Source organism: Micropterus salmoides, unplaced genomic scaffold (assembly GCF_014851395.1).
Source record: "Micropterus salmoides isolate LMB-PRFRI ecotype aquatic unplaced genomic scaffold, ASM1485139v1 Ms_hic_scaffold_8, whole genome shotgun sequence".
NCBI classification, from domain to species: domain Eukaryota; kingdom Metazoa; phylum Chordata; class Actinopteri; order Centrarchiformes; family Centrarchidae; genus Micropterus; species Micropterus salmoides.
The window spans coordinates 22,749,660-22,775,008 of record NW_024044570.1 but is presented as its reverse complement, the minus strand read 5'-3'; the positions used below and the strand labels follow the sequence as shown (position 1 = coordinate 22,775,008).

The following is a 25,349-nucleotide window of genomic DNA, read 5'->3' as shown; positions in this document are numbered from 1 at the left end:
TTTAAAAGATTTGTTTGTATGAACATCTAAATTACATGTAACCTTACCTAACACATGAATACGTATTATTGCTGATTAATTTCATCTCGTAACGACAATTGGTCACCCATTAAAAAGCGGCGTTTAAACACTGGCAATTTCTTTCAATATGGAGCAGGATAGACAGCAAGGAAAAGGAAGAGCTAGTGGACAAGGGATCCATCAGAAAGGTGTGCATGAGCAATAACAGAGAGGTCAGAGAGGTGATGAAAGGTGTAAATTGTAATGCATGTAAATTCATCTTCAAATTCAAATTCAACATGTTAGAGTATTCTTAGAGTATGATCTATTGACAGTATATTCTTTTCTATGCTAAGAATTCACAGAAAACCCCACAGTTGTGGCCGTGGCCATGTGCTGACCAACCAGCAGGAGTTGGCAGTGTGGAAAAAGTAAGAGCTAGGAATGATATACGGCTGACAGAAATAAAGCAGGCAATCGAGGAGAACAATAACACCGTTGCCAGTGTGGCATCCATCAGCCTACCAACAGTAGCCTGGCTTATGAAGAGGCACCAGGAATCAATGAAACAAATATTCCTAATGGCTTTTGAGAGAAACAATGACTGAACTGAATATGTTCAGGTACAGCACTATATACTGTATTACTGTTACTATTTGATGCATCACCTACTTATGTATATTAAAACTACACTGTAAAAAGAACTAACCAAAATATATTTTTTAGAGGGTGATGGCACTTGATGCTGATGTGAGCCATCACGGGTACATTTTTGTTGATGAAGCTGGCTTTACAGTAATTTGTTTTATTTACTGTAACTGTACATTTGATTTTAGAGAGTATACCTATGCTGTAATATAGCTGGAAAAATAAGAACAAATTTGACACTTGATCTTGACTTGACTTACAAATAGGATAGATATCATGGAAATGATATATTTTGTAAATCTTGGGTAATGAAAGTGTATTGCCTAATGTGAAAACTGTAATCTGTTTTTATAGTACTGTAGCATACTATTTTCAGCACTTCTAAGGCAATTTGAAAGATGTACCTTGCATTGTTTATCGATGGATTCACTGAAAACAACTAAACTGAAAAGATTTCCTTTTGTTGTGTTTTGGTGATTAAACCATATTTTCTCATGACTTTTGACGAGAAACTTTTGAATTTTGAATCAATGGCTTGTGTGGTGAGAGATGTTTACAATCCAAATGAATGCACAATGGCAAGTTTTGAATGAAAGACTGGCAGTGGTACAAGTGTGATGAGTTTTGCTCTAAAAGTTGTGAAATTTTACCACATACTTGCGATAATAGTACCAAAGTGTTGCTTGAAATACAGTGAAATACAATCCAGGAAGGCTGGTTTGAGTTGTAAATCCATAGATTTGGAGATGCAATTAAAACACTGCATAGCAAACAGTAATACAATGAGGACAGAATGAACTATTCTGAAAAGTTCTTATGCCTACAATCGCATAGGGAAATGCAGGCCTAATGAAATAGTCTTAGCAAACAAGACCAGGGTGTATTCGAAACAAAGTAGTTCACAACATGTTCAGTCATTTCTTGAGGTAAAAGGCAAAGTGTTCATAGCTTCTTTAAACAAAAACACTCAAATGGGCAATACACATTAATTGTACATACCTTTGGACAGACTCACCATGAAGGCATTTGTTGTGTTGCAATCATTTGTATATACAAAAACTGACGTAACTGGTCACGTTTGTACAACATACTCTTTATAAATACCCAGAAACTTTGTCCAAAATGCAAGTAAATGATTGCCTGACACAAGAGATTTGGATTTTGTTCCGCTATTGTGTTACTTTTCATTCTTGTCATAGGCATAAGCATAAGTAAAAGTTGCCCTTTCATAAGGTGCTCAAATCTAGGATGGGCCAATGGAATTTTGATTATAATGGCAAACATCGCTAATATACTTCTCCATAGGTTGTCTTTTTTATCACATGTTTTATCATAAATATAGTGAGCGTTTGTATATTACTGAAGATCCATGGGAGATCTATCTATTTTAAGATAACATATAAGATATATAGCTATCAAGACACACAATGCTCTAGCTTCGGGGAATAGGAATGTTTGGAAAAGAACTACCTATCCATACATTGTTCTCTTGACACTGCTATCCTTTTTTCAGTGCATTCATGAGTCATAAAGATGAATATTGAAGTCACTGTTCATGATCTGTCAGTCAAGTGAGGTTAAACTATATAGGTACCAAAATCTGTAAGTGGTATACATATAGTAGATTCTTCTGGGGCCGCAATGTGATGTGTGCTGTAGTGTGATCATGCGTGGTTCTCAAGCCACAGCCTGCATCAACTCGTGTATGACTTTCTCCTGCGGCAAATGATAGTAGGAGCAGGTGTTACTCCAAACAAAGGCCCATGGGAGAACTCTTGATTTATCTGGCTCAACCCCTCTTTTTCCTTTCTATTACTCGCTCTCTCCTCCTCTCTCACATATGCACTTTCACACAAACAACCCATTGACCTTCTCTTTGCCTTTCAGTTTATTCACCCAGCAAAGAATTTTTCACTGCTGGGCTTCCCGTCATTATCTGCTGACGCACATGCATGTTTTGTAGCTAGAGGGTCAGATTTCTATTGTTATTTACCTATAGACTCTTTATCAGGCATTACTTTTAGTAATTCATCATTCTGTGATCCTTTTACCTGTGACCCTGTTAGTGTTTTAAGTATGTCCTAATTTGACAGTAGTGTACCTACTGTATATGAACTGATGGATTTATATTGTTCACCGTGAGCATGGAGGACATGATAAGGTCAGAATCATTATGTAATTTTCAGAATTTTATAGAAGCACCTGCCTGTGGTTTGTGTTATTTGTGCTATGAAGAATGACAGAGCAGGTGCTCATCGGTATAGACTGGGAGAGGTTCAGCCAGACAGTAGGCTCTCTAGACAACATTATACGTAGAGATTCTGAATATTATCTGCGTTTTTGGGGACTGAAGATTAAGGCTTAACGATATGCAAAAAATTTTAAAATCATATTGCGGTTATTTTGAAAGTTGTTGTGATTGCAATATGAATCGCAATTTTAGTGGGAATAGTCATTTTTGGATTCAATTTACACAGAAAAAGATTTTTTTGTTGGGGTCCATACAAAACAAGCATGTTCCCTTATGTCTGGAGAGTAGGCCTGGGCATCTCTGGAGCACCACAATGCTTCATTTATAATGGTATTTTGTGACACATTTTACTTTTTATCAAAAAATTGCAGCTCTGTGTTGCAATTTTGATAATATTTCGATTCACTGTTCAGCCCTGCTGGGAAGGTGACTTTTAGGACAAAACATCAGTTGAAATGGCCCTCAAACATGGGGTTGGTCTTTCTGTAAAAAAAAACAAAAAATGCTTGTTTTTTCATTATATATTTAAAATCACTGATGTATTTCAAAGCACAAGCCAGGCTGATTCATTTTCCAGTGATTTCACTTCATTGCCTTTACAGGAATGCATTTCTGCCCTGTACCATTGTACAACAAACCTTACTGGTGATGACTAAATTATTCTAGTTGTTGTGAATGTTTCCAAACCTCAACTCCATGAAATAAAAACCTACCATTTTCCTCATTTTCCAATCACAAATGTCATCTTTTATATTCCTTGTCATGCCCCCTGTAGATGCTCGGAAGCCCTACTCTTAACTGGAATTGAGATACAGAGTTTCCAGTGAGTGTGTGGACACCATTCATCATGGTAGTCATTCCTACATTTCCCCTCACTTAAAATCCTCTGGGATTATATTCCAGCAGAGTGAAAAGAATGATCACTTAGATATCATCTGACATCCCAGGCTAGACATCATGATAGAGCCCCCACTACTGACTTAAGGACATTGTTTATTGATCATGTCTGTCCTGATGGTCACTATGTCAAATTAGGTACCATGATCCCTCACACTTCAGATGTGGCTTGGTCAAGAGACATGTCAGATAGAAGTTGAACACTAAGGTGACCAGATTTCTGAAATGAAAATGGGGGACATTTTTGGTTTGGTGGTCAGTATGTCAATAGAAAATTTAATTCAAAATCACAAAGGGGGACAATTTGGATTTTATAATCTGTCCAATATAAATCTTCTGAATGAAATCAACTCATTTTGTGGCAGAAACTACCTGCAATCACTTTCTGGCAAGTAGAAAAATGGATTTTATGTATTTTGTTTTGGCCATTTAAAGGTATTTCAACAGGTAAAAAGGACTTGATTGGTTTGTACACAGCAAGTAAAATAATGTAGAATCATAAGGATAACTGCAAAAGAGATCATGTCTTTATTTTATATATAACTCAGCAGGAAGTCATGTTAATTATAGGCTACAGTCTGTTTTCCAAATATAAACAAGAATATAATATATATATACATATATATGGCTACCAAACACATAATCCATTGGCAACAACAGGCTTCTATTATTGCATATAATCATGTAAATTTCAGGCCTAATTACGTTATAAACTGCAAACACTTTTTATGATTATCCACAATTGTAATTATTCTGTTAAAACAATGTTAAAGTTTCACAAAGACATACCTTTGCTATTACCACGGACATAAAGTGATGTTTATTTAGACGTTATGTCTGTTTGATTCATAGACTGTATGGTTTGATCCAGATAAAAGCAGCTGTAGACATAAAGATACAGGGCGATAACGTTACATGCAGCGCGCGCTCCTGCGGACGCGAATCACTTTACGGCGGACAATCACTTTTCCACATGACACCTGTATGCTCTGTTGTCCAGGCTTTCAAGTAAAATCTGATTTCAGGTCTGTTAACACCTTATACAGTCTATGATTTACACACAGTTAAAAACTGGGACATCTGGTCACCCTATTGAACACCGTCCAAACCAGTATGTTTGCTTGGAGTTTTTAGCCTCTAGTGATGTGGCTTAAGCAAGCGGGAAGCTTCCAGTCAGCGAACTGATGCAAACGCGGAAGTCCCTTAAACCTGAAGTCTCCTTCAACGGCCAGCAGGGAGTGACTCTTCTGGTTGCAAAAAGAAGTACAGTTCCACTAGAAATAATGGTAAAATTACCCTACTTCTCACCTAATTTATTACCTCAGTAAACACTTTCCTAATGAGTTTATAGTCTCAGATAGGGATGGGGATCATTAATTTTTATTGATATTGATAACCTTATTGAGACTGCTTAATGATCCGATTCTTTATCGATACCACTATCGATACTTTACTATTATTTAGTGATGGTTATTTGGTAAGACCAGACCCAACAGTTGAGGTAGGCCTGCACGGTGTGAGGAAAATATTCAATGTACAATAACATTATATATTGAGATGACATATCACTTGCGATAAATTAACATATATTGAAGTGTACATGTTAACTGCCTGGTTGTTTTTAATTTAATATTTTAAATACAGCTAAATGTTGTTTTTAGAGCAGCAACATTAATGTTTACAACAGCAAAGTAACTCAGTAACTTTATCTGACATCACAAGTATTGAGTGACGTTTAGAAAGAATAACATCAGTCTGTATCAGTCCCTCCTCCTCTCTCGCTGGCTGCAGGTAACGTTACCAGGTGGGAGGAGAAGCGGCTGGTTTGTCTCAGTCAGCAGCTGAGTTTTTAAGACTACAGACCAGTCTGTTCTCCAGACAGACTGCTCTCTATTTAGCTTGTTTTTAACAATTGGCTAATGCCAAGCTAGCGTTAGCTGCGCCTGTATAAACCATACAGGATGAGATACTGAGGACAGAGATGATTAAATTAACCATTTCTACAGACAGGTGTATTGATAAAGTATTGTCTTTTTACTTGCGAAGGTTTTATTGCACATACTTTCAGTAACGAGCGTAGCTGTCATGAACTAATGTTACAGTAGTTTGGAGCTAACTTAACCCTCACCGTATTCCACCGTGACGGCGCAGCCTCTCGCTGCGTGTGTGTTTGCGTGTTTGTGTGTGTGTGTGTGTGTGTGTGTGTGTGTGTGTAGGAGCCGACAGAGAGCAGGCAGCCTGATGATTTTCGAAACATAACGTTACGTCATAGGACCCGCAAATCTCGATAGCAGTATCGATAAGCTCGTACCTTATTGATATTCGGGTTTTGAGAAATTTTGGAACCGGGTCCTTTTGGAACCGTTCTCGATCCCCATCCCTAGTCTCAGATGCTAGTTTCAAGTCTTTTTCAAGACAGCATGATGTTCATTTTGTAAATTATGACAAGTCGTGACCATGGCAACCTGTCAATCAGGCTAGTGTGACTCGTAGTCACAGCACTGTGTAAATGTGCTTGAGGTTTCTACCTGTTAACAGGGAGTTTTTCTTTGCCATAACATAGCAGTTCCCTTCTTTTGGAATTCTGCTGAATTAGGGAGTGAGAATTGTATATATTAAACTACTTAAGAAGGATTTGGGGAGGTTGTGGGGGATTCAGGGATGACCATCCAGCAGAGAGAGGAAGCTGTGCCAGATTCTCAAAGACTACACCATGACTCATAGGTCAAGGCCCCCTTGCCTGTAAACAGGATTTTTCTCATAATTTGAGCACTGAATCACATGCTACACTCATACACCATGCTCTTATGTTACTGCGTTATGATCTCTATCATTTTGATTTAAGTGGGACTAATCTTCAAGGGAGTAAGGGAGAGATTGGCTGATGAAAATTAAGCAAGGAATAGTGAACCAGTTGTCAGTGAGAGTCAGGAGAGCGGGAGTATGTGTGAACAAAGTTAGGTATGTTGAGGATGTGGCTGATAACCATTGTTGTGATATCCCATGTGTGGTGATAAAGTTGGGGCCAAACTGATGATTGGGGTCGTCATGAAGACTGTCCTGTAATCTGGTCCTCCAGTGCTAATCTTTCAACTCCCACAGGGCTGGGATGTGCTGTGAAAACAGTTGTATGCCAAGGTCACAGTTAGGGTGTCAGTACTGCTCTGGTTTATCTCTTGATCAGGTTTCAAGATGACCAAAGAGCTGGACTGAATACACTCTCCTCCTTTTGACCCTGTCACTTTTGTGTCTGCAAGTGGAAGAGTACATGCAGGAATAAAGACAATCAGGTTATTCTCATGAATTTAAGACTTTGGCTGGCCTCTTGGTTAAGACTCCCAGCTTGAACAATTGATTCACAATTCTGCCACATTTCTCTTTTTTTTCTTTGCATTCTCTTCCTTTCCTTAATTGAGGTCATGACCCTTGAGGGGACTCCCAACAGGTTTGCCTTTTAACGGACACACTGGCCGCCCAATAAGCATAGAGCATTCCTCACATTCTGGAAAGACAGTGTCAACGCTATTAAAACCTTAAAGTGAAAGGTGTGTGCGTGTATTGCAGCTGAGAAGGCCTTATTGCACAATTTCATATGCAGCGATCAGGCATCCAAGAGCCGACCTGTGCATTTCTCAGAATCCTCTATTAAATACCTTCAGTAGACCATAGATTTATAGTCTCAGTTTAACAGTTCATGAAACCAAACGACAGGTGAAACAGTATGGATTTCAAACTCCTTCTTTTGCCTACAGTGAGTTCCCTACCACGCACACACACACACACACACACACACACACACACACACACACACACAGGTATGCCCTTCATACAGCTGCACAACAGAGCTTGAGAGTGAGGGAGAGCTATACGGATAGAAAGGCACATGCTGTAAGCATAGTGAGTGTGTGTGTGTGTGTGTGAGTGAGAGGGAGAGAGAGAGAGATTATTTTGATGCTTTGGCAAGATTGTTTTTGAAATGTTCATGCTAATAAAGCCCTTTGAATTGAAATGAATCGAGTGAGGATTCAGACAAATTTAGATAAAAAACAACAGACTGCAGCAGGGAGGGAGGGAACTACAGAAGAATATTTTTGAGAGTGGAAGGAGCAAAAGAGAAGAGAAAAAAGGCAAGGATTTTAAAAGAGAGAGCGGTTGGTTTACTGATTGGCAGAACCCCAAGAAAGCAAAAGTGGTTTTAGGAAAACTTTAAAAAACTGCTGGAAAAAAGGAACAGAAGAGAAAGAAGTCTGGTAAAAAGAAATAAGTGGAAACAGCACAGTGGTGAGAAAGTAAAAATTTTAGTGGAGCGAAGTGTTCTAATCTTTTCTCTCCTGAGGGCGTTTTTGGAAGCCTCTCTCATCAGTCTGGGCAGGACTCAGCTGTCCCTCTATCCCTCCCTCCCTCCTCCGTTTTGCCTTTGCGTTAGTTCACTGCAGTAGAGCGTAACTGGAGCCACGCGATGACTACAGGTTGAGAAGTGAGTGAGAGAAAGGGAGACAAAGATAAAGGAGAGGAGAGGCTGACACACACCTCACACATTGGAGTTTGGAGTCACTGTGCAGCCCACAAAGTTGAGGTGAGGGGAGAATATCTTGCCAGTTTGTGAATGAGTGTGTGCATTTGTCTGCATGTATGTTTGTGTGTCTATATGTAAACATGTCTGTAGGTGAGAATGATTGTGATTGAACTGGAGCACTGAGCAAGCGGCTTCACGCAGTGGATCTGTTTGAACAGAGAGTTTTCTTTGAATGTACCTCAGTGAAGGCTGCTATTCATATTTTGGTGTGTAAACCATCCTCATGTCAGTGATCAGACTGAAGTGTGTGTGACAGGTTTGCCTTTCCAAGACCACAGTTTAGTGTGTGTGAGTCACCCTGTGAAGCGGAGCATAAGAGACACTGTGAAAGTCATAATTTATGGATCTGCACGTGTGTTTGCTTCTCTTTGAATTAGCTTCGATGTTGGTTCCTGAGAGATCTATGGACAACAATGAATTGTTCAACTGTGTCAGCACTGGACACCTAGTGAAGGACAGACAGACCGTAGAGAGTTAAGACCTCATCTGGCCACAATATGGGCTGCCTGCACATTTTGCTGTCACGTTTAAAATAGCTGGATTCCTTTGGTAGAAGATTTGTATTTGCAACAGACATCAGATGATGACCCTGATGAGAAGCAGAAAACAGATGTAGTAAATTGATTTAATAGAGTCTCTGTAGAATTTCCAAGCATGTATGCATAATAATATACTTTCAAATGCCAAGAAGTAGCTGCAGTGATGGGATTGTCCTGCCCATACCTGCATACTATAATACTGTTTACACTTTGGTTGTACATGCCCTCAGAAGATTTTGTATTCTCATTCACATTCAGATTGATTTATCTGTGCATTGTGGTTATCTTGCTTTGTTTCCGGCGCACCGGTGACAGCTCAGAGCTTCCAGGGTGTGGCTGAGGGTGGGGCTCAGGTAGAGCAAATAGGGAGGTCACTGAGATTCCTCCTCAGCGCTGCTTCTGCAGTGAATACACCCAGCTCCCAACCTGAGGGCCCCCACCGAACTTCTGTTCCCTCACCTCCCACCAGGCACTCCACTGCCCCTCCCCTATCTCCCCACACCCACTCTATCCTCTCTGCTGTGGGAGTGGAACCTGCTCAGTCATGCCAGTCTGCCTCCTTGTGCCAGCCTAACTACCACACACATTTAAAAGGTGGAAAATTGTCCTCAGAGCTTCCAGGTGTGGCATTCCCCCTGTGAGTGTAATGTTGAATTTTCTGCCAGGTGTGCCATAAGCATATCTGAGTTAACAATATTATAGAATGTGAGCAGGACTTGGCCACGGGAGTCTTTGTTTTCTGATCTTGGATCTCTGAGTTAGTGGTGAACAACACAAATCGACATAAAGCTGCCAATACTGCTATATTTTTTGTGTGTGTATATTACTTTATGTCAGTGTTGGAGATAATTACCTAAGATTACTATGTTCTATTCTCAGGAGAACTGAAGTGTTTGTGTGTGTGCGTATGTGTGTGACAGATTGAGCAGCACCAGCAAGGCAATAAACCTTGTTGTTTTATTGCTTGCAATCCCAAGGACATAAATAAAATAAAATATCAGTGTGTACATGCATCCAACTTAGTGTCTTTCAGACTGCAGAGGATGTTACAATACAGGTTCTGCATTCAGGTTCTCAAGCATCCACAAAAAAGCCCATTATAAACTTTTAAACCCTGTGCAAGGCCAGCACCATTCAGACTGACTTGATAAGAATGACAGTGGCAGCACAATTACAACATCGTGGAACAAAAATAGAACAAATTGCCAGATTTGTCCATCAGTCAGCAGTCAGAATCATGTGACCGTGATCAAGGGACTATCCAGGTATTCCCTTGAAACCTTTATAGGTGGACTGATTGATTTATGAGATTGGAGGCGGCGGTGAGGTCAGGAATCCAGGTGTACTTTTCCACTGAGAACAACAGAATGGACGAGGAGTGTTTGACATAAAGCTAGTGTGCACTGGAATCGTTGGCTGGGAGAAAGAGAAAGCCAGTGGTGTCACTGATAGCCAAGGGAATAAAACCCCAGGAGTGGGAAAGATGGAAAGAGAAGAGTGTGACAGAAGAGGGAGTCAGCAAAGAAGTGAGAGCGAGTCCCTGTCCAGCTGTAAGACAGCAGTGTTGGCCTGGCACATAGAGCTCTTCAATGGCCCAGCAAATGCTGCTGGAATGAAAACCATATCAGCGCTGCAGACTTTTTACCTCAAGTTACCTCTCCCCTTCCTTCTCCTGTCCCTCTATCCCATACTCCTCCCTGCCTTAGGGCCGCTGTGGGCCTGGTCTGGCAATGGTATGGTTTTCATTAGTCAATTACAACCTCTGAAGCTGGCTGCTTTTCTAAAACACTCTTCTTTCCTACTTTTTTTTCTTTCTGAGGTCTCCTTTCACTCTGCTTGGTACCACCTTCCTCGATTTTTTCTCTCTCCTAATTTCACTAAATATCAAGGCTCAACCAATGACTCATCACTGTATGTTATGAATTCAGCATTGCCATCTATTTTCTAGCAGTCACTATGACAAACTTTTGTCAGACTGCCAATTTGATGTATTTTTAATTTGAATGGCAAATCAATTTCAGAAAATATTTTAAGTGTAGCACATACCTTGCCTCTTGCATTTGTATGTGCATGTAGAGATGTACGCGCTCAGCAAGATACACAGTGCATTCTCACATGTAGGAAAAGTCAAAACATGCAAGCCCTCACTTGCTCACCTGCATTTATCAATGCATCCAACAATAGGATACCTCAAAATGCCGTCAGGTATAATATTGTCAAACATGCAGTAACACTGCACTGTAGGATTAGTGCAGTAAGCAGGCCATGTCCATGGGTTCTCTCAGACATGAAAAGTGTAAATATCTGCCCCATGGCGTGGGAATGAACGACGATAGAAATCATCAAATGTGAGGCTTTTAAGTTTCTAATTAGTTTCTCACAAACAATTACTGTAATATTTAAAGCATGTCAGGTATTATGCAGGTACTGGCCTCTGATAATGAAAACAATTTAATAGACAGTAATACATTACTGTGAAATATTAGCAGCCTAAAGCAGGGAAATATTACATGAATGCATTTTTCACTACTAATAGCTCAGACTTAACACCCTATGTGTATAGCTGTTTAAAGACATTAGCCCACAATAACAGCCAGGGTGTGTGGTGGAGCCGGGGTTTTGTAGGATAAACAGCTGGAGGCAATTTAGCTCATTGGGTGTAAAGCACAGGGAACGGGACACTGGGCGGCAGGTTGAGTGTTCACTGTTGGGTTGTATGCTCTGGCTGAGATGTTGAAAGACGCTCAGCCATTGGATGTTTGTTCCTGTTTTCCTCACTGACGGACATCATAGCATCAGGCTCGGGTAGACCAAATAAAGTGCTGCTCGAGTAAATTGCAGAAAATAAAACACAAACGGCATCAAAACCCAAAGACATAGCTGTAGTGCTGCTGAATTATCACTACACACAGACCTCGGCTAAGCATTTCCTCCTAGATAAGCTCTGAACCCATTTACCTTACTCAGGTTCTGGCTGCCTAAATCCGTTCTACAAGCAATTTATATTAGCAGTTAATTCATTAGTTTTTTATTTGCTGTTAATGCAAACCTCAGCTTTTATCAGTAAACATTTTGTTGTTGATGGGCTAGAGTTTATTAATATGTACAAGGTTTTTGTGTGTTTCCTCTCATGAGCTCTTTCTCAGCCTGTCATAAATCTCCCCCAGTGATCTTGGTTTGGAGTTGTTTAATGTCGGACTGCTTTGGTTTAGAGTACAGATCAGCTAGCAATACTGTAGAAGGGATACGCAGTTTCATTCTGGCCTTTTATGTTCTGGCTACCTCTCATAACGAGGAATGATTTAAAACTGTTGAGTAACAGTTGAGTTACGAGTGAAAAAAGTTGATCCTCTGTTAAGGAAAATGCCTCTCTAATGTCAGGGTTGGTTTTATGTGTTTTGCCCATGTCCAAAATTCAAAGCAGCAAATAATAATTTAATGTGTATCTCTTCACATGCTCATATTTTTAATAATGATATTGTTTCAGCACTAATTTAACAAATAGATGCAGCATTATAATGTGTAAGTGATTTATACTGTGTTTATAAATATAATAAGTGAACACATTTTATATTATGCAGGCACTTCAGCTTTTAGCCCCAAGGCACCAAAGTGTCAAATGTGGCCTTAACCCTGGAATCTATCTCAGTGCTTTCTCTAAGACCAAAGCAGAGGAACAAATAATCTCCTGACAACTGATGTGACTTTTAGCTCTGTTTGAAAGCACACAACTTACTCAATGAACCAACATTCCTGCCCAGAGCTTTAGCCAATCCATCCCTCTTCGTGTTTATTGTTTTTTAAGTTAAAATATACAACCCCCAGTGTGAAGAACAGTTGGCTACAAGCTGGACTCCATATTGTTAACACACCAGTAAAGTTAGCATACCAACACAGTGCACGCACATAATCACATACTGTACACAGGCACAGGTACACAATCTTAGCCCTGTGTTTGTTATCCGATAAGAGATAGGACTGATTCTCACTATGTTCCATAAGTGGTCAGAATACATGTCATCTCCTCACTGTTACCAATCACTCAACCACTACTTGATGATGGTTACTGAAATTTCGCCGGGTGGAGCAGGTCTGAGCATGCTCTTGTCCACATGTCAAAGTGTCCTTGAGCAAGTCAGTGAACCCCAAATTCATGCCGATGTATCTATGTAGGGTGAAAATGTGAGTCACTTATGACAAAAAATTGTCATAATAATAAATATAATATAAAGTAATTTGAGTGTAATAGCTAGCTAGAGTTTGCTGAGAGTTTTATCTGCTTCTGTTTTTGATTCCTAAATAAGTAAGTGCACTGAAATGAGGACCAAATAAAGTTCTGCTTTGGCTATGCTCTTTACCTTCCTTGTGCACTCATCCCACTCGTCTTTACTTTCAATTAGACAGAAAATGGGCAAATGCTTCTTTGTATGTCAGGTTGGGGGGGAAAGTCTTCCCAGCAGTGAAGTCACATGGGGAGTGTGCTTACAAAGCAGAGATACGGCATGATGGATGGAAAGGAAAACAACATCTTTGACCATTTTTTTTTTTTACTTATTCTTCTTCTTACTTTAACTTAAGGGTAGAAAGATAATGCAATATCACTTTCTTCCTTCTTGTCTTCATTAATTCAGAATGAATAATGGAGGGAGAGAAAGTCAGAGACCTAGTATGAGTATGCAGTGGTATGCACATCTTTAATGACTAATATGACAAAGTTTCCTTCCGTGAGTGTATAAATGTGGGTGTGTGAATGTGTGGTTGCATGGCTGTGTCTGTGTGTCTAAGTGTGCGTGTATGCATGTGTTTATCACAATAGTAAAAATCCTTGTGGTTGCGGGTCTGTGGTCTCATGGACAAGATGTACTCACATGTCACACACACACGACTCAGGACACCTCGAGGTGACTCCCCATGGCAGGGGGCCCAGTGTGTCACTCAACCACACAGCTGTACATTCCCAGACTCTGAGAGTGGGGTTAGATTAGCAAAGTGGAACACTTGCATCTGCAGGCGATGGATGTGTGTTTGTCTGATTGCATCTGTGTGTTTATCTGCGTCTGCCCATAAACAGGGTCTGTGAGACTCATGCCAGCTTAAGGTGTGGGGGAGGGAACACTCAGCACTGGTTGCATTTTTGTTAGGTTATGTGAATGTGAGCTCCCATAGGTCAGCATTTTTGGCTGCGTAAATGGTTCTGTATGCCACACACCCCTTTTAGCTGATATATAATTTGATGTCTTTACACTGAATGGCTTATTTGATTGGTTGAATATAATTTCATGTATTTAAACAGAATGGCTTCTTTGGTTGGCAGTAAATTATAAATGGCTCAGTGCTACCTTAATAGCCACAGAAGAGAAATTTAGACAGTTTTAAGGTATAATGACACTATTAGCTATTGACACTATGTATAGTTTATTTGCTTACTGTTTTATAAAAACACACTTTTTTAAAAGTAGTTTTTAGCTCTAAAGTCACACCAGTACAGTGTTGGAGCAGTTTCATGTCTCCTCTACTGTATGGTATGTGTGTGTTTTGGGGGCTTTGGCATCCGATGTGAAAGCTAAAGCAGAGTCAGCAGGCTCACTTTTATTTTTCAGGACCATCCTGCCTGATGCGAGGGTTTTGATGAAAGAGCCAAACTGATGCAGATTGTCATCCCAGACTGAGTGTTTTTCTGCGTCACTGCTTGGTAACAATTTGTCCTATAAAGTGCTTGTCAAACATGGTCAGCTATAGCTGCGTAGAGGCTGTTAGAAATTGTTGCTTCTAGTGGTATTGTGATTACAGGCATTGTGATTGAGGCTGACAGCCATTACAATGCAAGCCAGTATCTCCCAAATCTTCAGGCAGTGCTTATAAGTATTGAGGAGGGCCATAGTGCAACACAAAAGTATATTGGGTAGAATTTGGATGATCACTTTAAGCACATCACGGACAAAGAATAGGCTGCAAAGTTTAGGTCCAGAGCATATGTATGAGAGTGCTTGTGTGTGTGTGTGTGTGTGTGTGTGTGTGTGTGTATGTTAAGCATGTGTGTGGACATACAGAGTCTCAAGGCTGCTGAAGGCAGTGGGTGTGTTGTTTCAGCTAAGATAGTGTTGAGTGTCAATTAAAGTAGTGTTGAATGGATAGTGTAGAGGGTGTTGAGTGTTGGCACATTGAGGATGAATCTTGTGTTGATATCCCAGTGAGCATTTGCAGGTCCCCAATATCCACTGATAACTACAACTGACCATGAAAGTGTTGAATTCAAGTTTGAAGCAGTGAAGTGACAGAGAGAATCGTGGCAGATGCAACAGAGGAAAAGAACAACAGATATGGACCGGCTGGGGGGATTGAGTAAGCAGTGAGGTGCTGAGGGAGGAAAGAGGAGCAGGATGCCACCATCTGTTAGCCACATGCACACCCCACAGCAGTCACATAAATCTAAGCCGAGCTCAGCAATGCAAGGCTGCATTCCGCTAGGCTAAACGTGCACTGGCTAGCTACCTCAATAGAAATGTGCAGCTCATGTGACATACAGATCCAAGTCATACATTCAGCACATATACTGTGGCAAAAGGCGTTAAGATGAAACTCAATGGATAGCCGAGGAGACTGGATTGATCTGGGAAAAGTGTGCAAGAGTATACTGGGAACCTTTTCTCCAGTGGGGAATTATAATATTGATGGGTTGTTGTAAAATGAATTATCAACTTGCCAGTGTTTAGAGAATTAAGTAAAACTTGGTAGAACAGTTACACAATCTTTTTAATTGTGCTACTGTCACAGTAGATCCATGAATTATAGCTCCTAACAATTGGCTAGAAATCTGTTGGAAAAATACTGCAGCTAGGCAATGGTGGATTTAAAAGTTGTTTATAAAGGCAAAGTCCTTTTGTTCTTCTGGGGTGGTCCCTTGACCCTCCACTATACTAAGAACAGCGGATGTGAAAATACACAGTGCACACACCAACACTCACACACCATTAAGTCACCAGGGTCAAGGCCAAGTCAAGCTCAAGCATGGGAATGTGCAGATGAGTTGGATGTTCCTGTGCTGTCAAACCAGCCTTGATTTTTGACTGTTGCTATGCTATAATGCTGGTGTATGTGGCACATTTCGTGCCTTTGCCCCTCTACTGTCGATAGGAACATGCCATACTTTATATTACATATGAATCATTTCAACGTCTACGTAGCCCATAGAAGTGTACTTTATGTGTGTTGTGTCAGTGCAAGAGATTGAAGTGAACAAAAGTCAGTAGCACCTGACAGCTGATATTTCACAGGTGATATAACTGTCGAATGGGCATTTTTAAGATGTTTTCCTTGGAAAGTGTTGTAACAGTTTTCATTTCTTTATTGGTGACTGTATTTATTTATTTTGTATAATAATAATTAATATTTTAGCAGTAGTTTATTCCACAGTCAGTTTTTCCCACAGGATTTTAAGAGACTATGGTGGGTGGGCCTCGGACCCTCTCAGGGGGTCAAAGTAAAGTTTGTACTTTTAAAATAAAATGCAGTAATTTGGTGCAATAAAGAGGCTATCTATGAAGAACTTTGCACTCATGTAAACAATGTTGTGCTCTAGTAAACTATTCATAAACCTATTGTATAGCTATAAATGGTGATGAAACAACAACAGGAGTCAACAAATTTATTTAATGTTTTTCCAGCAACCCTAAATCAAAGAATAGAAAATAGAATAAGTAATTTACCTAACCTTTTACTGTTACTGTGTTTTTTTTTACTTTTAATGGATACATGTAATATGTTTTATACTGTATAGACACCTTATTTTGAAAACTGGACGTTGTCACATGTGTATCCTGGCGCTAAATTCATCCCAGTCCAACCCAAGTCCAACCCAGTTTGATAAATTATATTGTATGTGGTTCTCGTATCATGTAACATGAAGACTTTCATTCTGCAGCACTTGCCTATGTAAAGAGAGAAATTGACACGATAAAGTCGCTAACCTGCCTGTCAGCTCGCACTGTTCCATTTCAGTGAATTTACCATAAAGGTTTTAATAAATGTGCACTACAATTTAGGTGCGGCCAGCTTAATCGCCTTCTCACAAACGAGTGACAGAAACAGAACGTTAACGTTACCGTAGTTACCTCAAAAGAATAGTGGTTTTCTCGAGTCGGATGCCAATGTGTGTGAGCGTACAAACTTACAGCAGCACCAACAAAACACAACGGCTTGTCATTTGACTGTCAGCACAGTGGGAGCGGAGCTTCATCGTGGGCCCACCTGCTACAAAGACATATTAACCAAGTTTACATGACCCCAGACTCACTCTGAAAATCCACAGGGTCTGTCTGCTTTGCTGTTGCCGGAGCAGCCATTCTACTAAATGTTTGTGCTTACACCAGAGTGCATCCAGGAAGCGTATTCGAAGAGAATTCGGTCAATTTTCCAAATAAAATACCCGTCACAGACTTCTGATCGTATATAAACTATAAACACAGTTAAATCAGACAAAAGAGAAACATTTTTACTGCATAGCCTACTTAATCATAGTAGAAGCACAAAAAGCAAGCACTAATCACCAAATCACCAAAATTTAAACATGTCAGCAAAGTCCGGCAGGTAAAACGCTCTTATTCTGAAATGCTCTCTGTGTTAGTTGTTAGATGTACCCGTCAAGACGAGAAACGAGAGCTTTGAAGAATGTAGTAGAAGCACAAAAAGTACAATTAAAAACAAGTCATAACGTGGGACAGGCTACACGCTTCGCTGCTGAAATGCTTCTGAGAGGCTTCCAGTGGAAGTTAACACCGTAAATAAACCGCTGCGCACAAGCAGCCTACGTCCCTCCCTCATAATTCCCATGATGCATGGGGGTTAAGGGAGTTTTGTTAAAATGTGCTAATAAGTTTACCATTCTCAGTTCACCATGAGTGAAGGGACTGTTTCATTTGATAAGAGCTGCTGAATTCTCCTTGTATATCGTATTGTCATATACCGTTGTTGTTTGTTTGTCTCCACTATAATCAGCTGAGCTTAACTTCAGTCCATGTAATTGACCCCTTACTAGTGTATGGTCTCGTTAATTAATGGGAAACACTGCCATAGATGTTCATTGCAAAATTATCAGCAGTAGTACAAGAAATGCACAGACTTAATGTAGTCCTCTGCAATCTCTTCCTCTTAGCAGTTCAACAATCCAGTTTACTGGCGAATCATATTGATGAGACATTGCTATAGTGACCCCCACACCTTTGATGTGACTTGTAGCTGCTCTCTGAAGGTTCAACATTCAAAGACATTTTCTTCCCCTCCATAAAACTAGCCAAATGGTGTTGTAAAATCAGTAATTGTCCACATTAGTTTGCATTTTGTCAGTAACTATGAAATGACCTTGTCATGTCGCCTTATACTACAAATTATGGTGTTGTGAAAATAGTAATTTGAGGGGCAGAAGATTATTAACTTTAGGTTGTAATGTACAGAGACATTTTATTCTGTGAAATATCTTATTATTATTATTATTATTATATATTCCTAAACTTATATCCATGTTAGATCTTTTGTATCTACTTAAAGGTGTCCAAGATCTATAGAATGTGACAGAAATGTGGTCATAAAAACACACATTTTCCCTCTTTCAAATACAGATGCATAGTTTTGGTATTTTTTGGTCTCATTTCATGGAACTTTAGATCGATTTAAATGATTGCTGGTGAAGAAATAATATAATAACATAGCGGCCAGAGATGAGTCACCGCTAATTTCATGTTCCCTTTCAAACCCGCTGTTCAATTGTGCCGTTCACCCACAGTGCTTGAACGATAGAACTGAAAGCCCAGCCAATGAGAAAGCCCAGTTATGACATCACATACATACAGTGTCGCAGATGGATGGGGAAAAAACGTTCCAGAAAAAACATCAGAAACACTGCAGCAGAAGCAGGAGTTAAACTCTTATTTCATTAGTCACCCAGCAATGATCAGCAGATTTGGTTAGAGGGTGGAATCCAGCCAGAGGTCTGGCTTACAAGGCAGGAACACAGTGACACTCTACAGTTACTTTAGGATAAGGAAACCATAAAATAATCACAGCCCTGGAGAGTACCATGGCTGTACGTCCATCATCAGTCCTCAAAATGCTTCTGCTATGAGGCTAGAGGAACCACAATGCTGGTTGCCTTATCCTCTGTATATGAAGTAAATGAAGGAACATCCTTCAGAATATAATTGCAAACTATGGGGAACACGGCACAGGGAATATGGATCTGAAATATCTTTCCAGAAATGACTGGGAGACAGCTGATTAATCTCCAGTTTTCCACATACATTAACAAAATGGCCAGCTGATGAAAGCCTCGGCATGCAAGGTTACTACTGGTCCAGCTGGCTTTGCTCCAACAACAAAGCCAGCCAGCTGCCCAGTTGCCAATTAATCTGTGGTTTTAGCTTCTTCCTGCTAATTTAAATCTGGTTTTCCGTTATCAGCGCACGTATCAGAAATACTGTAGCAAGATGCTTCTCTCTGAATGCTGTACAGATTTATAGCGATGCGTATCATCAGTATGAGCTGATTATGCCGCCAGTCACATTTTAAGTCAGCAGCTGCAGTACAGTGACAGCTGTGACTTTCCAACTACTGAAACTGTTGCCAATCACAGCTGGAGCAATCTCATTCCGATATGATACGATGCAGCTTACATTAAATTATGGAGAAATCCAGAAACTTTTTACGATCAGGGGGCGTTATCTTGACAATGATTGAAAAAGGAAAGTGCTCGAGGTTGTATGGAGCATCTTTAAACATGTACTGCACAGCTGGTTGAATCTGTTCCAGGTATTTTAGGATTCAAAGCACCTGCCTAGTAGCAACAGAGGGCTACTGAGGGGTTTATTCAACTTAATTCACCGTCATTTAGTGACATAAAAATGATGAATGGATGAACAAGAGTGTGTCAATCTATCCACTCTATTCCTTACATAAAAGAAACCACGAAAGGAGCAATGCAAAGAGCACAAAGCATGCATCTCCCCCTGCCTTATCAAATAAGCTGTTCAGTGAAATTAGATCATTAGGCATTTTAGGAAATGATCAAAAGAACCATAATTGAAGAAATGCTAGTGTCATACTGCTACTGGCTATCCTGTGTGTCTGCCTCACAAAGCATAAAACTGGTTCATCTTCCCTCTCTATGTCTCTCCTTTTCTCTCTTCTACTTCTTCCTTTCATCCTCAGCCAGACGTTTTTGGACATGTAAGATGTAAAAAAAAATGCAGGAAGGAGGAGAAGAAGAAAGAAAGGACAGTTCTAAAGGAATATGGCTCATATTAATCTGGAAATATTGCTTTACCTCATCTGAACTAAATTACTGGCCTGAACTCGCTGTCCTCACAGAGCAGGCAGAGCGCCACCGGCAGCCCAGATGGGCAAGGAGTGGTCGGCAGATCTGTCACCGTGACCACGGTGAGCACATGAACCCCTGGTCTGCTGAGCTCTGTAGCTGTGCTTTTATACAGTAGATCAAAAGTGTTTCTTTGTTATTGTTGGGCTTGGATTTTATACTCAGAGGCAGCGTCCCTTGAGGAGAGTTTTGAGACTCTCTCTTTATCCTGTTTCCTGCTATCTTTGTGGCTTTGTGCATGTGTATTGTTAAGAGACCAAAAGACCCTCTAAGCAAAGATGTGAAGATAATAGGAGCTGATCTGTTATTGTAAGATATTAAGCATAACCTTTTAGTTTATGACAGCATCTCAACAATTCTGTGGATGATTTAAAAACACATTCATGATAGTGCCTGGTTGGATGTGTGAGATCCAAGTGCATGTTGCTAAAGGCCATGAAACTTTAGTTAGATGAGTGGAGCTGACTGGCGTGGCTTCAGCTTGCCAAGGTTTGTGGTTTCCACTGGTAAGGAGCAGAGGCAGGCACAAGTGATTGTAACCTCTCTCACTGCTACTCTGAGGAATTTAAAGGTGTGATTGCACGCGCTATGAGTAAACACTGGCCCATCTGCTCTCTCTCTCTCACCCATAACTGAGCAGAACTGACACACAAAAATTATACAGGAGCCTCAGAGAGAACAGAGATAGATATATGACTATTACGTAACATCAATGGCCAGTGGCACTAAGTCGAGCAGTACTTGTTGCAGGGATTGCTCATAACTCCACCTGTCAGAGATGAGGGAAACTCTGTTTTAATTGGAATGGTTTGTTGGTTACTGTAAAAAGTGTGCAAACGATGCACTTGCATCAGATAAAAGACTGGGTTTCTTAAACGTGTAACAGGCCATGACTCCAGAGAGTCGGTCGGTCAGAAGGAAGCAGTCACCGGCGTTTGTTCTTATATAAATTCCAGTTTTCACCTTTGAAAAAGACAGATGAAAGCTGTGATTTTTTTCAACAATGATCTTTCATGAAAGAAATGATAAATTACATTGCAGATGCCCCTGACAACATGAGTGACAACAATGGATCAAGAATTGATAATGAAGCCAATCAATCAATCAATCAATCAAAAGAGAGTAATAACGATGACAAAAGATTGTGTTAGTACTGTATTAGTAAAATATACAGTCATTATCTCATTATCTTAGGTGTTAGTATAGGTGTTTGTGTTAAACACATAGAAATGAACTTAAAATCAAAAACATGTTTAGTAGAGAAGGAATACCAGAATAAATATAACAAATTGCATCATCATCCCAATTTGAGTGTCATTATATTGAGTATTTGCCTATATACAGTCTGACCTGATATTAATATTTTCCTATATAATACAGCTGCACAGTGCATACCAGAGATGCTGGACTCTGAGCTCCAAGTCAAGTCTCAAGTCTCTGAGCTAGAGTCCAAGTCTCAAGTCTCTCATGGGTATAATGAATCACCTGCTGCATTCAAACCAGGCTGCTTATAAAACTGCATAGCTATAAGGGATTCTGTAACTGTAACCTGTTTTTCACTTACAGAGCACAACCATGTAATGTGCAATGCAATTAATCACAGCTTATTAACTACTGTAAGTCCCCCCCCCCAGATTCTCAAACCAGTGTAACGTGTGCGACTTAAGTGCGACTCGAGTCTGATTATCAAACTCTAGTCCATGTCTCTGGTGCATGCATAGCCTATAGTAGACAATTAGTAAACACAGTTACATTTGTTTGACAGCTGAATATCTCTACATTATGAGAAGATAGCCTGCAGCACAGCTGTCCTTTCCCAGTTTCCCATGCCTATAATAATTAGTATGATGTCCATATGTTTTGAATAATACCTTTGGAGACAGCAGTGTCAATGTTGATGTGTTGTGGCAGGAAGGTTTGGACAGGATTTAGACAGCACGATCAAAATATTGAAGTTCAAATAGAGCTTTCACCAACAGCAGCACTTGGCATGATGCATTTGATAAATGTCTCTGAGACAGACAAACTCTTATTTGTGTCAAGATGTTATTGTAGTTTGAACCCATTTTCTCCCTCCTTTTTGGAGACCCTCCACCCATTCTGTCTTGATGTCATCGTAGGTTGACCCATGTCAACTTATCAGGATACAGGATCACTGTCATATCCCAGTGTCGATGCACATCAAGTCTTTAGTAAGCCAGCAAATGACAAAACTGAGCTTATGTACTTCTGTCTGTATCGCCTGGTTCCTGGTGTGTGCTACAGCATCACTTGATGCATTGTGGAATAGAGGTCTGCAACTCGGGCCAGTTATTTTTTTTACAGATCGGGCTCGGTTCATTTAACTTCTCTTCTTTCATTGTGCCCGCACAGGCTTCTGTACGAAATATTCTTAGATTGATTATATTATAAATATTATAAATAACCTAAGCAGTAGGCATGTAGGCTAATGCATACATTACTATAGCTACACACAACAACTGACCATGCAGAGCAGGGAGAAGTTGGAGCATGTGTGTGTGCGTATGTCCGAAAGAGTGCGAGTCAGAGAGAGCGTGATATTGATGTCGGTCTTGAGTCGGGCTGAAAAATTGCAGACAATCTGGGGCTGGGCTGGGCTGGGCTTGAACACCACATGGGCCAGGGCCATGCTAGGGCTGTAGTTTTGGACTCTTGCAGGGCTCTACACTGGAACTGTTTGAATCTAACAACAAGCTTGCCTTACAGGGCCAAAACGGTGGCATGTCCCTCCTTCACAGGAGAGGTAAATTCCGATAAGTGTCTTCCATGTTTATACATTCACCTGGCTTGCATATAACGGACCTCTGACCTTAAGAAACACATCCCCGTGGGAGAGGGAAATGTGCCTGTGAGAGGCCTACTCGTGGGCGGCGGAGTGGTTTTATGTACAGACTGGCATTATCTGCATCTCCTACTCTACTCAAAAGACAGGGCCACTAAATATACCCTGTGAGGCCTTCCCAGGCTCCTCTGGGCTGGGGAGATGCAGCCGCTGCTTGGGCCGAAGGCCAATGACATGGCTGCCGACCTCCATGGAAAGTATTTTTAAGGTCAATTACAGGGTACAGTGCCTTTAGATGGCCGACTGGTGCTGAGGAGGCCTCATATTAAAGGTTTATGTGGAGAAGGACCAGAGAAGTCTGCCTTAGCTCACCCCAGATCCCATTGTTACCACACACCCACTGAGACACTGCACTCTGAAGGATTGGGTGATCAGTCAAGCGTGTCTGTGTGTGTACTGAAAGAGAGATTGACATAGAGGATTAAAAACCCAAAGTCACTAGTCTTTCAAAGATGGATATTAAGTTATAGACAAATCATTTATGTATTTGTTACTGTTAAAGTCAATGTATGCAATTTATCTCATACAACACTGGTCGCAAATGGGATGAGTCACAGCCATTTGCTTTTATTCCTCTCTTTTGCAGCTTACCATGATTATAATTAAAGGAAAGGTTCACATTATTCAAAATCTGTCTTAAAACAACACTTACAGGCCCATATGTTCACTGAACATATGAAAGGGTTTGAAAGAGTTATTGGTCACTTGGTCACATTCATCTTGTCCATACTGGCCATTAAGATCCCTTCCAAACATGATTACATTGGAAATGATTGATGTCCTTAGTCCTCCTTCTGTGCAAAACCTCATTCTGAAGCTCAGCTGAAGATAATATAAGTTAGTAAGTTAGTATATAAGTTAGTTTAACTGGGTGTTTTAGTTGTTTTAGTTGTTGTTTTAAGAAGGGAAAACTGAATGAAAAGGATGAATCATTACAGCTACCACTAACTTTTTCTATGTACGTATGGGCATGTATTATGTATTCAGTTTTTATGTCTATCTTTTAATACTATTATATTCAATATGGGGGTTTATACGGTGCAAAATCACTTTCCAGCAAGCAGTCAGGTTTCATAATGTTGAACAGGAACACAGTGAACGCATGTAATGTTTTCATCCATACAGATACAGACAGATAATAAACACAGGATAGCAAACATACTTTGTTGCTCATTAGAGGGCTTATCTTAATCCTCCGCTCCCACACATTCACTCACACAACCCTCATTCTTTCTAAGTAGGCCACACACACAGACCCACACAGCTGACCAACACTCAATATAAATGAACATCCAGCAAGATGATTTTGGGCCTTTTCATGATTCATTCCAACACGACTCAAGCCGGCCATAAATACAGGCCTGTCAAAATGTGTTCTACCCCACAGAGAGGGGAGTGGTTGAAGGTACAGTAGACACCATTCACCTCTATGTGTGTTTGGAGGGGGCAGAGGGAAGGTTGGAGTTGGTGGCTTTGGTCTCCATGAAAAGTGAAGTATTGATGGGACAAAAGTGAGGGGAACGATTGAAAGGCCTGTTTGTGCAGATGAGGGCTCTGTATTTGGTTTGCTGTGGCTCTGCTACAGTTCAATGGCAGCTCTATCCACCCTTCTCTATTTCAACCCAGACGCTTTAATCAGACAAAATAAAGGCACCGGAAGATGAAACCCAAAAAGGAAACATCAATATGTATTTTAGTCTTTAACCTTATCACTGTGCTCGAGACATAAATTACATTTTGAGTCAGTTACCCTTCAATTAGTTACAGTTTAGCCTGAGATACCAGTCTAGCGAGCATAGTGATTATTTTGTTTTCACTGTGTGAACATGATTAGCAAATGGGTTGGGTTTTGTAAGTGTGATTGTTATTTTTTGGCACCAAGACAGGTAGTCTTGTGAATGGCTGTGCTTGAAGCAGCATCCCAGGGATTACATTCATATTGGATGATTTACAATCTTTAGGTAAGTTGTTGTGTGCTGTATGTATAGAGGCAGGAAGTGAGTGTGTTGAGGTTGGGCTGGTGGGTGAGCGTAAGAACTCTCATTCAGGAGACCAGAGTTAGCCTCATACAAATCCTTTTTTAACCTTCACCATACCCTAGTTGCCATGTAGATATTTTGGAAATGAAGAATTCAAAAAACTTTTCCCCTGAACATAATTTGAGGTTTTGTAAAATAATCCAACAAAGATCTTGTTCTTGCTTGGAAATA

At 40.3% G+C, this 25,349-nt stretch overlaps 1 protein-coding gene across 2 annotated transcripts in view; it reads left to right on the top strand.

Moving 5' to 3' along the window:
• Positions 1-25,349, top strand: part of LOC119893551 (zinc finger protein 469) — a 202,108-nt gene that overhangs the window by 128,940 nt on the left and 47,819 nt on the right. The window contains exon 1 of one of the 2 annotated variants that reach the window (XM_038705780.1): positions 8,229-8,372. The exons of the other annotated variant lie outside the window; for it this stretch is intronic. The gene's annotated coding sequence lies outside the window, so the exon portion shown is untranslated. Of the gene's footprint in view, positions 1-8,228; positions 8,373-25,349 lie in introns of those variants that run through there. 2 annotated transcript variants of the gene reach the window in all.